Source organism: Caretta caretta, chromosome 1 (assembly GCF_965140235.1).
Source record: "Caretta caretta isolate rCarCar2 chromosome 1, rCarCar1.hap1, whole genome shotgun sequence".
NCBI classification, from domain to species: Eukaryota; Metazoa; Chordata; order Testudines; family Cheloniidae; genus Caretta; species Caretta caretta.
This window is the reverse complement of record NC_134206.1, coordinates 223,992,324-224,006,358: the sequence shown is the minus strand read 5'-3', so window position 1 is coordinate 224,006,358 and position 14,035 is coordinate 223,992,324. Positions and strand designations below refer to the sequence as shown.

At 39.2% G+C, this 14,035-nt stretch overlaps 1 protein-coding gene across 7 annotated transcripts in view; it reads left to right on the top strand.

The window, feature by feature from the left end:
* Positions 1-14,035, top strand: part of CCDC91 (coiled-coil domain containing 91) — a 335,516-nt gene that overhangs the window by 283,418 nt on the left and 38,063 nt on the right. The gene's annotated exons all lie outside the window — the stretch shown is intronic.

The window sequence follows — 14,035 nt, the reverse complement described above, 5'->3', positions numbered from 1 at the left end:
AATGTTATTTTTAAGCATTTCTATCAATGTTTTTGGATTAAAACAAACAACTTAAGTTTTTAACATGTTGACAGCTTGCTTTTTAAATTGTTTTTCCTGAATTTATCATGAAGTAGAGAATATCAGGTCATGCAATCCATTATTAATGAGCTTTGCACAGAGGACACCATCTTCTGAACATCATTTTGAATCTGTATTCAGTGCCATTACCCATAAATCTTTATTGTAAGTTGAAATGTTAGTCTACCATCTATATTTTTACAGTATAAGTAGCTGCCAGATATATTGTACCACACTTTCTTCACTTTCATTGGAAAATACTGAGGTGAATAATTTTTAATCCATAAACAACCATTTCAGAAAATAAACTCTTAGAAGGTCTATTCAGCAAAATGTCTACAGTTTTCTGGGCTGCACAAAGGCCAGCCCTTCCAGTGAAAAGGGCAGGATGCTGCATAGACCCTTCTGGGGATAGAAAATCATTTGGCAACTCTTCTATAAAGACCCCAGTGGAGAGAAGACTCTCTCCCTGTACAGAGTTGTACGCTCCGAATGAATATCTTCTATCTGGGGAGCACTCTCTTCCACCCAACCACCACAAAAATTCATTGTGGAGTTTCAGTGAAGAATCTTTTAGTTTCAATGACTCTTCTTTTGAAAGAGAATTGCTTCAGGCTAGACTGCCCTCTGAATTTCTTCTCTAGCTAAGTGATATTGTTTAAAAGAACCTGTTCCTCCAGTTTTAGAACGTCAGAAGAGATGCTAAGTATTCACACTTACCCAGATGCCGTATATAGCTATTAAGCTTGTTGGAATTTGTGACCCTTGGAAAGGTGGCAATTTTGTATTAATGTATAAAGTTGACTTTGACATTTGTGTCCACTTGTCAACGGGTGACACCCATTCAGGACAGTGCCACCAATGAAGGGTGTTTTGCTCTCAGTAAAGCCTTAAAGGGACATTGTCAGCTTGAATATTTTGAATTGATTAGTTTTAAAAAATCAAGTATAAATAGTATATGTGGAATTTAATATATACTGCTTATCTGTTGATGTTTATAAGTGTTTTTTTCAGCCATGAAAAGTGGTTAGGTCCAAGAGTGACACCATGCCTCCTACCTCTGTGTCCATGTCTATCTGTCTTCCGCTTGCTGTGACAGAATCAGCAGCATTGAGGATAAGGCCTCCCAACTTCTATACTCTTTGTCTCAAGCTACATGTATGGGGCTGGGGAGGGAAAAGCAGGTACCAGGGTCCTGCAGCTTTCTGTCACTCCCCTGTCCCATGCTGGATCCAGGAAATGAAAGAAAGTACGCACTTCCCAGGCTCTCATTGTTCCCATCCTCATGTAGGGTTATAGAGAATGAAGAAGGGAAGCCTTCCTCTGTGCCTCATGCTCTCAGCTCTGTGCAGGTGTCCCCAAACTCAGAAACATAAATAGTGCTGCTGCTTTTATTAATAGTAAATGCCCTTTTCAAGAGTTTGGTGAAGAGGGTGCTTATCTGCTTGCCATAGACCAAGTAATATAAACATGCTACTTCATGAAGAGACAAGTGCAAGTGACCAACAAAACAGTGAATTTTATGTAATATGCTATCCGTATGCACAAAGTAAACAAACTGAAAGCAAAATGTGTTTTGCTAGCAACCTTCAATTTTAATAACATTAGGGGTTTCTTGCAACTACAATATGATTTTTCATGTTGACGGTGTCCTTGTAAATTGTCCAGAAACGGACTCAGACTAAACTCAATAAAAATAAAAACAAAATGTTTCCAAATGTCTTATGAAAACCCTAATCACCAAAGCAATTAATTGGTCAGTAAAGCACTTGAAACTAAGAACTGCTTCCAGTTTTTTTGTCATTAATCAAGGTCAGTGCAATTCTGTTTTCTAGTTCATATTTTTAAAGCTTAAAATCCTCTATATTCAAGCCTCTTCTATACAAACTGTACATTTTTTGTTGATTAAAATAAGTTTTGCCTTCTCTTAAAGATTAGACATTGTGAGCTCCTAAGAGAACAAAGAGTGGGAAAGCTTCAGGAAATGAAGATATGTAAAATTTTTCTGCTGTCAAGTTCCAATCACTGTGTCATCAACAGAGCTAACTGTCTAAGAACCAGTCGGATGTCTAACTGCCTATTGTTATGAAAGCATCATAAAATATATATTCTACATAGGTTTCAGAGGAACAGCCGTGTTAGTCTGTATTCGCAAAAAGAAAAGGAGTACTTGTGGCACCTTAGAGACTAACCAATTTATTTGAGCATGAGCTTTCGTGAGCTACAGCTCACTTCATCAGATGTTTACCGTGGAAACTGCTGCAGTTTCCACGGTAAACATCTGATGAAGTGAGCTGTAGCTCACGAAAGCTCATGCTCAAATAAATTGGTTAGTCTCTAAGGTGCCACAAGTACTCCTTTTCTTATATTCTACATAGAAGCAGTTTTTATATCAAACAAAGAACCCAGTGCTAAACATTACATATAATATATTTTTCTAGCCATATATCATAGAGTGCATGTTACACACTTTTTGAACTTCTGTGGGCATTAGCAGTGCATAGAAAAGGGGATTACTGGTGGGGAGAGCTGGCACATGCAGAAATAAAATAGAGCTACCAAAGATTCAATTTTCTACCAAATAAATCTTCTCATGCTGAGTAGGCTATTTAAACAAATCTTTTGAATGACAAATAATTTACTCTGTAAGGGAAATGCTGCACAGTAACCATTTCTTATGGTCTCATATTTCAGGACCCACAACATACAGCCAACAAACTTAAGTTTTCCCTGTTGACTTTGACATTTGGCTTCCTTTAAAAAAAATTTACTGCCTGTTTCCTGACAACAGAATGAATTTCAATAAACAGAGTCAAATTCTCTTCTGATATTCATGTCCAACTCCCATTGACTTCAGAGGGCATAATTTGGCCTACAAAGTGAGAAACAGAATGCCTAGTCAAGACTGAGTTAAATGGCATAAAAGTCTTGTACTTATTCTGTCCCCATTTCTCTGACGGACACACCCTTGTCATACATCCACACCATCTAGATTTAAACGACAAAAGCTGGGAACAAGGATGTGTCCATTATAAGCAGAATTCACTGTACTAATTTGTGCTCCCATATGATTTGTGCAGCTGTGCCTCATAACCTTTACTGGAAAACATAACCAAACATTGTCTCTATCTGACTAATATTTGCCAAAATAAAACTTCAAAAGTATGAATGTCCAGAGGACTTAATTTTTTTATTTATTTATTTTTTGGTATTTAATAGATAATTTTTTCCAGTATTATAGCAAATGAAGGACACATTTTTTTTTAAAAAAAAAATATTTATTTTTAAGAGTCTTTGTAATCTGGCATTAACCGTGTCTTTCATATTGTAAACGGAAGAACTTTGGCTCAAGATAAGAGTTTCTTCCAGCCATAAGTAGAGGAATTACTCCTTTAGTTCTGTGACAAGGTGCTTTTTCTGGGAAATTAGAGGGTCTCATTCTGCCCTCATTTCAGTAAATTTATGGCTTTATGCATCGTGCTATTTATCTAGAGAGGTGTGTGTAGGAATACATATTGATGTCTGGTATATGCTACGACAGTAAGATAAATTTTATATTATGTAACACTAAGAATTGTGATTATATCCCCTTACATTTTAAATTAGCACATTTGGAAAAATTCACAATTTGCCATCCTAACAAGCATCTCTTTAGGATACATTCTACCATCTTTACTCATATGGAGTAGTAACTTTATGTACAAACAGTCCCATTACTGATTTCAGTGGAATGACTTGGAGAGGAAGTAAGGTACTGATTAATATGGACATGGGCAGCAGAATCACACCTTTAGCTCTTTACAAACATATCTTCCATAGTGTTGTGATTATAAATTAATTCATGAGAACACAAAGATTGTGACTTGCTCAAGGCTACAGAGAGTGTCTGCCAGACACAGGTTTAGAACTCAGGATGTCACGGCTCCCAGTTCAGTGACCCCTCTCTCATATTAGTGTAACTTTTTCATAACTTAACTTTTACCAGGTGTTTTTTTTTTTCCTTTGGGGTTGCAGAGCGTTAAAGCCATTTATCCATTACAGAAAGTGCTTTTTGTTCTTGTTTTTGGATCTGATGTCATCTTACATTCCAATTTGCTTGAAATCTCTTCAATCTATATTTACACAATTGAACCTTGCAATCTTAGATTTGACTACCATTACCACAGTTCTAGTATTTATCATTTTCCTTGTGCCTTCATTATTCTAGATCAAGTCCAGTTCATATAAAATATAACTTGTCTTTGAGATTCTGCTTGCCAATAAATTTCTCTTGAGGCCCATATTATATTTTGTCATATCATTTTTTCCCCTATCTAGACCTTTTCCTTCCTTTGGGAACAGGGTTTTTTTAATACAGTAGTCAGTAAAGAATATCTTTCTTTCAAAATCCAACCCTATGAGATGCTGATTATCCTGAAAAGTTCTGTGCATTCTCTGCTTCCATTCACACGTATAGTATATCAGTTGAGTAACATGTTTATATTGAAAAGAAATATAGTTAGGCAATAGTTTTTTCAGTTAAACACTGTTGTTTTGTGCTAGAGTACTTCTGTCATCAAAACCATTTGTTACTGGCAAATGGGAGAAATCTTAATGGCCCTCAGTTGTAGAGGAGTTCAATGTCTAATATTTTGCAAAAATAAAAAAATCTAATTGATTTTTGCATAAATTATTTGCCATTAGTAATGAGTCAACAAAACACAAGACCAGTTGAGACTTTGCAAGTTTCATTGCAAACTCAATATTCAACCCACATTCTTTAATATTCAACTCATGCTTAGAACTTCATACAGCAAGTGTCTGTCCAAGTCTGATTCCAACATTCCTCAGACTCACTTTTTAACATACACCTTTCTCCAGTAAATAAGTGATGGACTAACAATGAGGAAGAGGAGAAAGAAAAACGAGAAGTAGGGTTTCTTTAAAGCAAACAAAAAAGGAAACCAACTGTATAACAGTGGCCAAATCATAGAGTTGGGAAGGGAAGCTCAATCCCTAAAGATAAGTCCTGGGAATTGGTCCTGCTTCGAGCAGGGGGTTGGACTAGATGACCTTCTGAGGTCCCTTCCAACCCTTATATTCTATGATTCTATGATTCTAAGTTATTATGTATTTATTGCCTAGGCCAGTTATTCAGAATTGGTGATTTGGATGCCCAACTTCAGAGCCTTTTAAAGAGAGCGATTTTCATTAAGCGCTGAGTATGCAAAACAGAAAACCAGGCACCTTTAAAAAATGCCTCAAGTTGGACCCTTAAAAACTGAGTCACTAGTCACTTCTGAAAAATTGGCCTACTATGATGAGGGATTCTCAAAAATTACCTAGATATGAAGATAAAAAAGTTCAGAGCCAGATTCTGATATCCTTACACTGAACATCACCTTACTCCACACTTGTCCATTGACAAGGATATTGGAACACAGTCCTTAATAAGTTTCATGAAGCTTTCAAACAAACCTGGACCAATTTGTATTTGTGTATCCAAACTATGTAAAGCTTGTGGATTTGAATATTTTAGTGTGAAATAAGATTTAACTTAGTGTTTCCAAATGTGTTTACCTTTGCATTTTGGCCTTCATTTGAATCTAAACTGAGGAGTCTGAACTGTACAATGTGTTCTACAGTAGGTCTACATGCATAGTGAAGATTCGTTTGCAGAATCAGTCCAGGGGTTCTAAACTCGCATGAACTCAAAGAGGGTAAAAAAAGAATTGGGATTGCCAGAAGTGTGCAACCTGGAGCCACCAAGTTTTTCACAGCTGTCTTTTAAGTGTCCCTAAGTGAATTATTGAACAGATTGTGCATTAAGCATTTTTAAGAATTTAGTTTCACAGCCTCCTCACCAGGGTGTATCCAGGTTTAGGATCTTTTTGTTTAGATATGGTTTCTCTCTCTTTCTCTCTCTCTCTACCTCTTCAGAATACCCTCTCCACGCTTATCACTTTCTTTTACTTCCTAGGCCCATTCCCTCCCCCATCATTTTCTGGCTTTATGGGAAAAGCTGGGAGATAGAACTTCGTGTTCTATCCATATCTTCCTGTTGACTCTGTTGGCCAGTAGTTCTGTTATAACCAGTGTGAGAATAGCATTGGAGATTATGCAAAGCCAGGATAGATGTCACTCTGGATGTTGAGCCTCTTTAGGGATGTGAGGTTCATAGATTCATAGATACTAAGGTCAGAAGGGACCATTATGATCATCTAGTCCGATCTCCTGCACAACGCAGGCCACAGAATCTCACCCACTCACTCCTGCAAAAAACTTCTCACCTATGTCTGAGCTATTGAAGTCCTCAAATCGTGGTTTAAAGACTTCAAGGTGCAGAGAATCCTCCAGCAAGTGACCTGTGCCCCATGCTACAGAGGAAGGCGAAAGACCTCCATGGCCTCTTCCAATCTGCCCTGATGGAAAATTCCTTCCCGACCCCAAATATGGCAGTCAGCTGAACCCTGAGCATATGGGCAAGATTCACCAGCTAGATACCCAGGAAAGAATTTTCTGTAGTAACTCAGATCTCACCCCATCTAACATCCCATCACAGACCATTAGGCTTATTTACCATGAATATTTAAAGATCAGTTAATTACCAAAATCATGGTATCCCATCATACCATCTCCTCCATAAACTTATCAAGTTTAATCTTAAAGCCAGATAGATTTTTTGCCCCACTGTTTCCCTTGGAAGGCTATTCCAAAACTTCACTCCTCTGATGGTTAGAAACCTTCATCTAATTTCAAGTCTAAACTTCCCAATGACCAGTTTATATCCTTGTTTTGGACTTTACTTGGAGTAGTAGCATTAGAGTGTCCTAGAAAAATTCAGCTTTTTCTACTTATTCCTATTTGCAAGGCCTTACAGCTTCATGGAGAATACAGAAGGCTTTAGCACTTGATAGAAACCTTGGAGTATTGTTCAAGGCCCCAATTCTGCAAGGAGTTCTGTGTAGGTGAGAAGTTACAGGATTGAGGTCTCATTTATAAAGTGGGAGTATGGAATTTGGGGGATCATATATATATGGATTGTTCGACATTTTTGGTATACTGCATACTTAATATAATAAACAGGCAAACATGAGTTATGCATAATAGAAATACCTGGGAACCAACTATCATGAATTAGTTATTTTTTCCTAAGAATGAAGTAAAATAATATATAAGAAAGAAAAGGAGGAGTAAATTATTGCAGGGCTGAAAATTAATTTTTGAAATAAAAGCGTTCATGCGTTTCCTGTAATGTTAACCAAAAGATAACTTCTATATAAATAATTCCTAAAGGACGCCCCAAGGGAGATATATATAATGTTTATTCATTCGTCATTCATAAATTAGATTTTCAGATTTAGTTATATCGTATCTCAGTCCATGTTCCCTGAGGAGGAGTGAGTCTTCCTATCTGCACATTATGATAATGTTAGCATAGAGCAAGATTGGTGAGGAAGTATTTTTATGTTCTGAGAAATATAAGTCTTCTGGAATGATGCTCATCAGTGAAAGTGCCACATCACAGTTAATGAAAATGTCAAAGTTTTCTGATATGATATCCAAAACCTTTCCTTAAAGAGATAATTTTGCTAGACAGGGGAGAGAGACTGTCGCCACTCTTATCTATATCATTCTTTAATATTTAGAGAGATTTTTAAATGGAGTATAGTGTCTTTGATTTTGCATCACTAAGGATGAAGATTGTGAGACTGCTTGAAAGAGAAAGACAAGTTAGAGAGAGTCTTTTTTAATTCCATTTATCCACCTCTTGGGGAAAGGCAACAAATTCCATCTGGTTGCTGAAATTGTCTGAGGAACTGACTGTAATTCACTCATAAAGGTTGGCCAAATTAGAAGATATCCGTACCCTTACATAGCTGCATTGCTATCCTTCCATCTAAATCATTAGAAAAGGAGGTCAATAAAGTCTTTTAAACAAATCTGACAACAAGTTCTTCCTTACTTATTTTTATTATTATAGTAGGCATATTTTTTCAGGTCTTTAATTTCTGATATTGGCAGGAGTATTGGGAAGTTCCTTAACGTACAATAGATCGTCATCTTCATAAGAATATTCTACTTTGAAAACCCTTTTATGTTTAGGCTTATATCAAATTTATGGAGAAAAAATGGCTCAGGAAAAGAAAAACAAAAGATGTCTGTCTGCCAACTAAGACTGGCTATAGCTATATAATGTACTTGTAAAACAAGATAATGATCAAAAAACCTATTCAAACATCACCTTAATAGGAGTTGAAAGTTGCTTGTTGGCCCTAAATATCACTTACATTTTTTTCTCGCTGTTCCTTTTAGTAACACTCAGATTCTCTATTTCAGAAGTTATTTTATAATCCCTTTTTATCTTCCAAAAAAAATCTCTAGATTTCATGTTTGGTGAATCTTGTACATTGGGAAAGTTACTTGGTTGGAACCATATTTATCACACTCATACTTAAGCCTTCAAATTTGTTATCCATAGTTTTGGCACATTGTGATTAGGTGATTTTTAAATCCCTACTGGCTCTCTTGCCAAATAAGGTTTGACATAAAGTTCAGCTGTAGCAAATCTGACTTATGCAGAAATTATCTACATTTCATCTGTTCTGAAATCATGAAATTGGCTGCCTATTAGATAACTTACTGCACTTGAAATTTTTTATTTTTATCCTGATAGGCATTTCTTGACCGATTATCAACTGTACTTTTATTTTTCTTTATACTTTACTTTCTATGTTCCTGGCCATTACATATCATCTTTTGAGATAAATCTGTTTGTGCACAAATGTGGTGAAAAGCGTCAAGTAAAATCTATTTCTTAAGTTCTAATGGTACTGTGTGTTTAATATTCATGGATTTAAAGTATGCAGAGTTCCGACTGTGGTGTGGGTGTGCTTAAATTTAGGTTGTACGTATTGCTGTTTAATTTTGACTTCTTGATAGACTTCTTGATCTGCTTAATCTGTCTTTATTACTACTTAGTTAAACCTTGCAAAATTATTATAAAAATTACCAGCCCAAGCACAAAATTTGATTTAGTTGGGGATTGGCCCTGCTTTGAGCAGGGGGTTGGACTAGATTGACCTCCTGAGGTACCTTCCAACCCTGATATTCTATGATTCTATGAAAATCATCTTGCCTGCTCATTAGCATGAAGCTGATCAGATCATTGATAATGGAAAAAAAAAAGATATTTTGCTTACCTTTCAAAAATGACTCTGTATAATGAGGAACTAGAATTTTGCAAGGCTGTTAAATATTTACTAATGTATTAGTATGAATAGTAAATTTCTGTTAGTATAGGGCTACTAAAAGTTAGTAAAATAACTTTTTAAGGGCTAAACTGTGCATGTACAGTCTGCCCCGTGTAAGACCTGTAGCTGCACTGCCCTAAGAGAAGTACAAACATGATTCCTTCCCTACAACTTCTTTGCCCCAGGGTGGGCAAAAATTTGCTACGAGTCCTGATCAGCTTTGCTGACCAGTGCAGTGTTGGGCAGTGCTCTGGATCCTATGCCCTCTGTTCATCTGTTTGCTTGAGGGAGGGAGTAGCAGGCATGCAGCATCTGTTTATCCATAGGCCCCGGCCAAAGTTCCAGGGAGTCAGCAAATCGGAGTGGAGGGGCACTCGATGACCATGGAGGCTGGGTCACAATCTGGCCTTTAGTTATTTGACAGCACTTAAACTTACATATTCCAATGGTGCTTTTAAGGTTTACTCCTGGAATTAGAAAACTAGTGGTCAAGAGAAATTGTCAGTCACACAAAGTATGTAGGAATAAGCAGTATAGAGTATATTATCCTGTTCTTTGGGTGGTCTTTGTACCATAGGTATATAGCCCTGATAGTGGAATATTTCAAAGCAATGCCTGATGGAGTGCTCTCTCACAGTCTCCTGTCTCTTCCCTCATGGTTGTTGAACATTCTGAGGGTGAAACTATAAAAGCGGGTGTGGTGAGTCAGCTGCCTCAGTTCCTCACACTTGTGGCAGCAGACAAACCAACCTCTTTGAAGACTCAGTGCTTTACGTAGATTTCTTAAATTGGTGGGATTAGTGTTACAAATTTTCTTATTTTCTTTATAGAAGTATTTTATTAGTTTTAATTCTTCTAGTTATTGGCCTTATGGGTGCTCCACATTAGTGTATGCACCCACCCATGCTCCTTCATGCTTCTGCAGATTTTTCTTCAACAGTGTTGGAGAGTCCATCCCTGCACCCTACACATCCTTATGCTCCAGACCAGGGGAATATAGGGAGAGGCAGACCTGCTGCCGCTCTGGTTCCTTCTGAATCGCCTGCAACCAGAGAGTTGCAGTGCCCACGAGCTTATCTTCTAGCTATCAGTGCTTCTTTGTTCATGTATTTTTTTTTCTTATTTTATCTGAGTATTCTTTAAAGTTTGTGCCTTTATTCCCTCACGTTCCTTCTTTTTTGGGTGGCTGTGACTAGGGCCTCCATTACCTTTAGGCTTTCCTCAGCTGCGGTCTTTCCTCTGATGGTTATGCCCAAAATCACAGGCTTTAAACCCTGCTAGACCTGCCACATGTCTTTTCCCGTCCAGCTGCCTTTGAGAATCCCACATCTCATCAAAGTGCAAGGTCTGCACCAGGTACCAGAGCAGATCAAAGAAGTTGAGGAAGGATAGATTTAAGGTGGTCCTCATGGAGTGCTTTAAAACCTGCAAAGTCTGATTTCTGCCCACTCATTCCCTCCTCCCCATCCCTGCCCGTACATTGGCCTCAGCTTCTGAGTCTTCCAGTGAGCTCTTCTGCTTTGGCTCAGTCTCCAGTGTGCAAAGACCAAGGCACAACTTCAGAGGCCTCCCAGCACTCACAGAAGAAGAGATCTCAGTCACCTGAAAAAGAATCTAAGTGCTAGGATCAAATCTTCCCAGAGACCAGTGTCTAAGGAGACCTCACCTCCCACTCTGAGTACCAGTGAGGCTCCTGCTTCTTCCAGCACTGAGGACTCAGTTAAGCCCAAAAGGGCTTCTAACACTCAGCATAGTGAGAAGTCTCTCAACAAACAACCGTATTTGCCACCGACCTCAATACCTTTGGAGTCTTCTAGACACAGGGACTTCTCCAATAAACCACCTGCCCCAGCTTCAGCATCCTCTGAATGTCACAGGCATAAGATGTATACAGGCCACTCATCCACTATTCCCAGTATCTCATGACTCACCTTAGCTTGAGATTGCTGCACCGGATTGCTGGAACCAGCATCATTCCTCTCCCATGAGGACTTCCCCATGGCAGAGGAACCTGATTCCCCTCTTCTGAGAGGCTCAGAGAGGATGCCCTTCTGGGTGCCCACCTGCACCTGCCTACTAGTAAGTCCCACCACATCTCCCCACAAAAACTGGGCAACTGGTACAAACTTGGAGACCAACTCCCACTTGGCTGCAGGCACCTATTTGACTGCCAGTACAGACACCTCTGACCCCTCCATTGAGCACATATGATGATACATCTTTAGAGTTAGACATCCCTGTCCAGCATTCAGCTATCTTTACCTCCAGTCTCCATCCTCTCAATGTACCCTGTTGAGGAGACTGCAGGAATTAATCATCACCCTCCCTGCCAAACTGGGCAGGAACACCCCTTCGGTCCTGCTCTCTTTCCGTACGCCCCACCACATTGCGAGTTCTGAAACCCTGGGGTCCCCTGCAAAGACCAGTTTTAAAGAGTGCCTTCACATTAGAAAGGCCCACTGAGATGAGAAGCCTCTAATATCCAGGGAACATCCTCCCCAGAAAGCTTCATCTTCTCAGGGAGACTTTGCAGAGTATCAGGAGCCAAGAACTGAGTGGTAATCACTCCCTTCCAATAAATCCTCATTGTCCCCAGATGACAAAGTCATGTACCCTCTACCATCCTGTTTGGATGACTTTAAAGTTTTCAGGATCTAATGAAGAGTGTGGCAGAGACCCTAAAAATTCCGCTTGAGGAGGTTTATGAGCTCCAGCATTCCCTTCTGTGTATTCTCCACACTTCATCTCAATAGTACTGCCTATTAATGGTGCCCTCTTGTCTCCACCCCATACAATCTGGCAGAGATCTGGCACCATTCCACCCATGAGCAAGGGATCCAAATAACTTTTTCCTCTCCCACTTGGTGGTCTATGCAGTCAATGAAAATAATAGGCAATACTGGCAGATATCTACTTCTTATGACAAAGAGCTCAAATGCCTAGATCTTTAGGCTCACAAGAGCTACTCCTTGGCCATGTTACAATTCGGAGTATCCAGCTATCATTCCCATGCCAAAGTATGATTTTTACACCAACTTCTCAAGATTTTCATAGTGTATTGAACATCTGCCACAAGACTAGAAGAATCAATTTCAAGATATTATCTCCAAGGGACAGACAAACACAATAGTATCTTTGAAAGCCTCTCTCATTGCAGCTGACATAGCAGCTTGCTCTAAGGCTATCCCCATAGTTATATGTTTACTTCATGGCTGCAGTCCTCCACTCTTCCCCAAGAAGTGGAGAATACCATAGAGGACTTCTCATTTGAAGGGCCTAAGCTCTTCAGCAATGCAACAGACAAGTCCCTGCACTCTCTCAAGGACTCCAGGGTGATTCTGCATTCCTTTGGTATTTATGTCCCAAGTAAATTACTGTATATACATATAGTAAAGTATAATATAGTACATAAATATAAATAAAAGAAAATCAGTTATAGTATAGTATATACATATAGTAAGTTGTAGACACCCTGCTCAATTTTTCACATCTTCTATTGCCTCTACCCAGTCAGCAACCTCATCCAAGCAGCCAGTTTGACCCTTTGCTCGAGGGCCACGAATCATCTCATTCTTTGGATCCTGTGCTGCACCAACTTGTCCACCATCCATCATATGAGGATCATCTCTCTGCCATTCACACCTTCCTGGATGGATATTGGAAATCATTTAATCAAACTTCATCATTCCCTTCAACTCTCTCACTCACCCTCCCTGTCCTTCCCCTCTTCAGTGACTCTTCTCATGAAGGTCTCTTGAGGCAGGAAGTCCATTCTCTCCTGGTTCCTTCCAAATTCACTGGAAGAGGATTCACAAAAAGAGAAGGAGTACTTGTGGCACCTTAGAGACTAACCAATTTATTTGAGCATAAGCTTTCGTGAGCTACAGCTCACTTCATCGGATGAAGTGAGCTGTAGCTCACGAAAGCTTATGCTCAAATAAATTGGTTAGTCTCTAAGGTGCCACAAGTACTCCTTCTCTTTTTGCGAATTCAGACTAACACGGGTGCTACTCTGAAACCTGGAAGAGGATTCTACTCCAGGTACTTCCTGGTTCCCAAGAAAAAAGGGGGATGGAGGCTGATCCTGAATCTCAAGACTCTGAACATTCTCATCCTGATACAGAGATTCAGGAGCTCTTGAAGTGATTGTAAAACATTATTATATCCATGGGACTGTTTAGTGTGCCTTGACTTCCAGGATGCATACTCACATATGACTATGCATCCTGCTCACAAACGCTTCTCATGCTTCATTGTTGGAGATGACCACTACCAGTATTCGGTCCTCCCCTTCAGTCTCTCAACCATACTGACAGTCTTTATAGAAGTTCTGTAGGTGGTTACCTCCCATCTCCACCGGATGGAAATAGTCATCTTCCCATACCTGGATGACTGGCTTCTAAAGAACAGCTCCCTTTCCAAGGCCTTGGCTCTTTTTCATTCCTTGGGCCTCCACCTCAGTGCAGAGAAATCTAACCTTTTACCTGCTCAACTGATATACTTCATCAGAGCCACACTGGACTCCATAATTGATAGTGTATACCTACCCACAGAGAAGTTCAACATGATGTCTACAGTCTCATCTACTGTGCAGCAGAGTCCTGACACTACAGTGAGGTCCTGCCTACAACTCCTCAACCATATGGTGGCTTGCACATTTGTAATACACCATATTAGGCTTCACTCAAGATGCTTCTAACTTTGTCTCAGAACTGTTTATAAACCCGTCAGACACCTCTTGT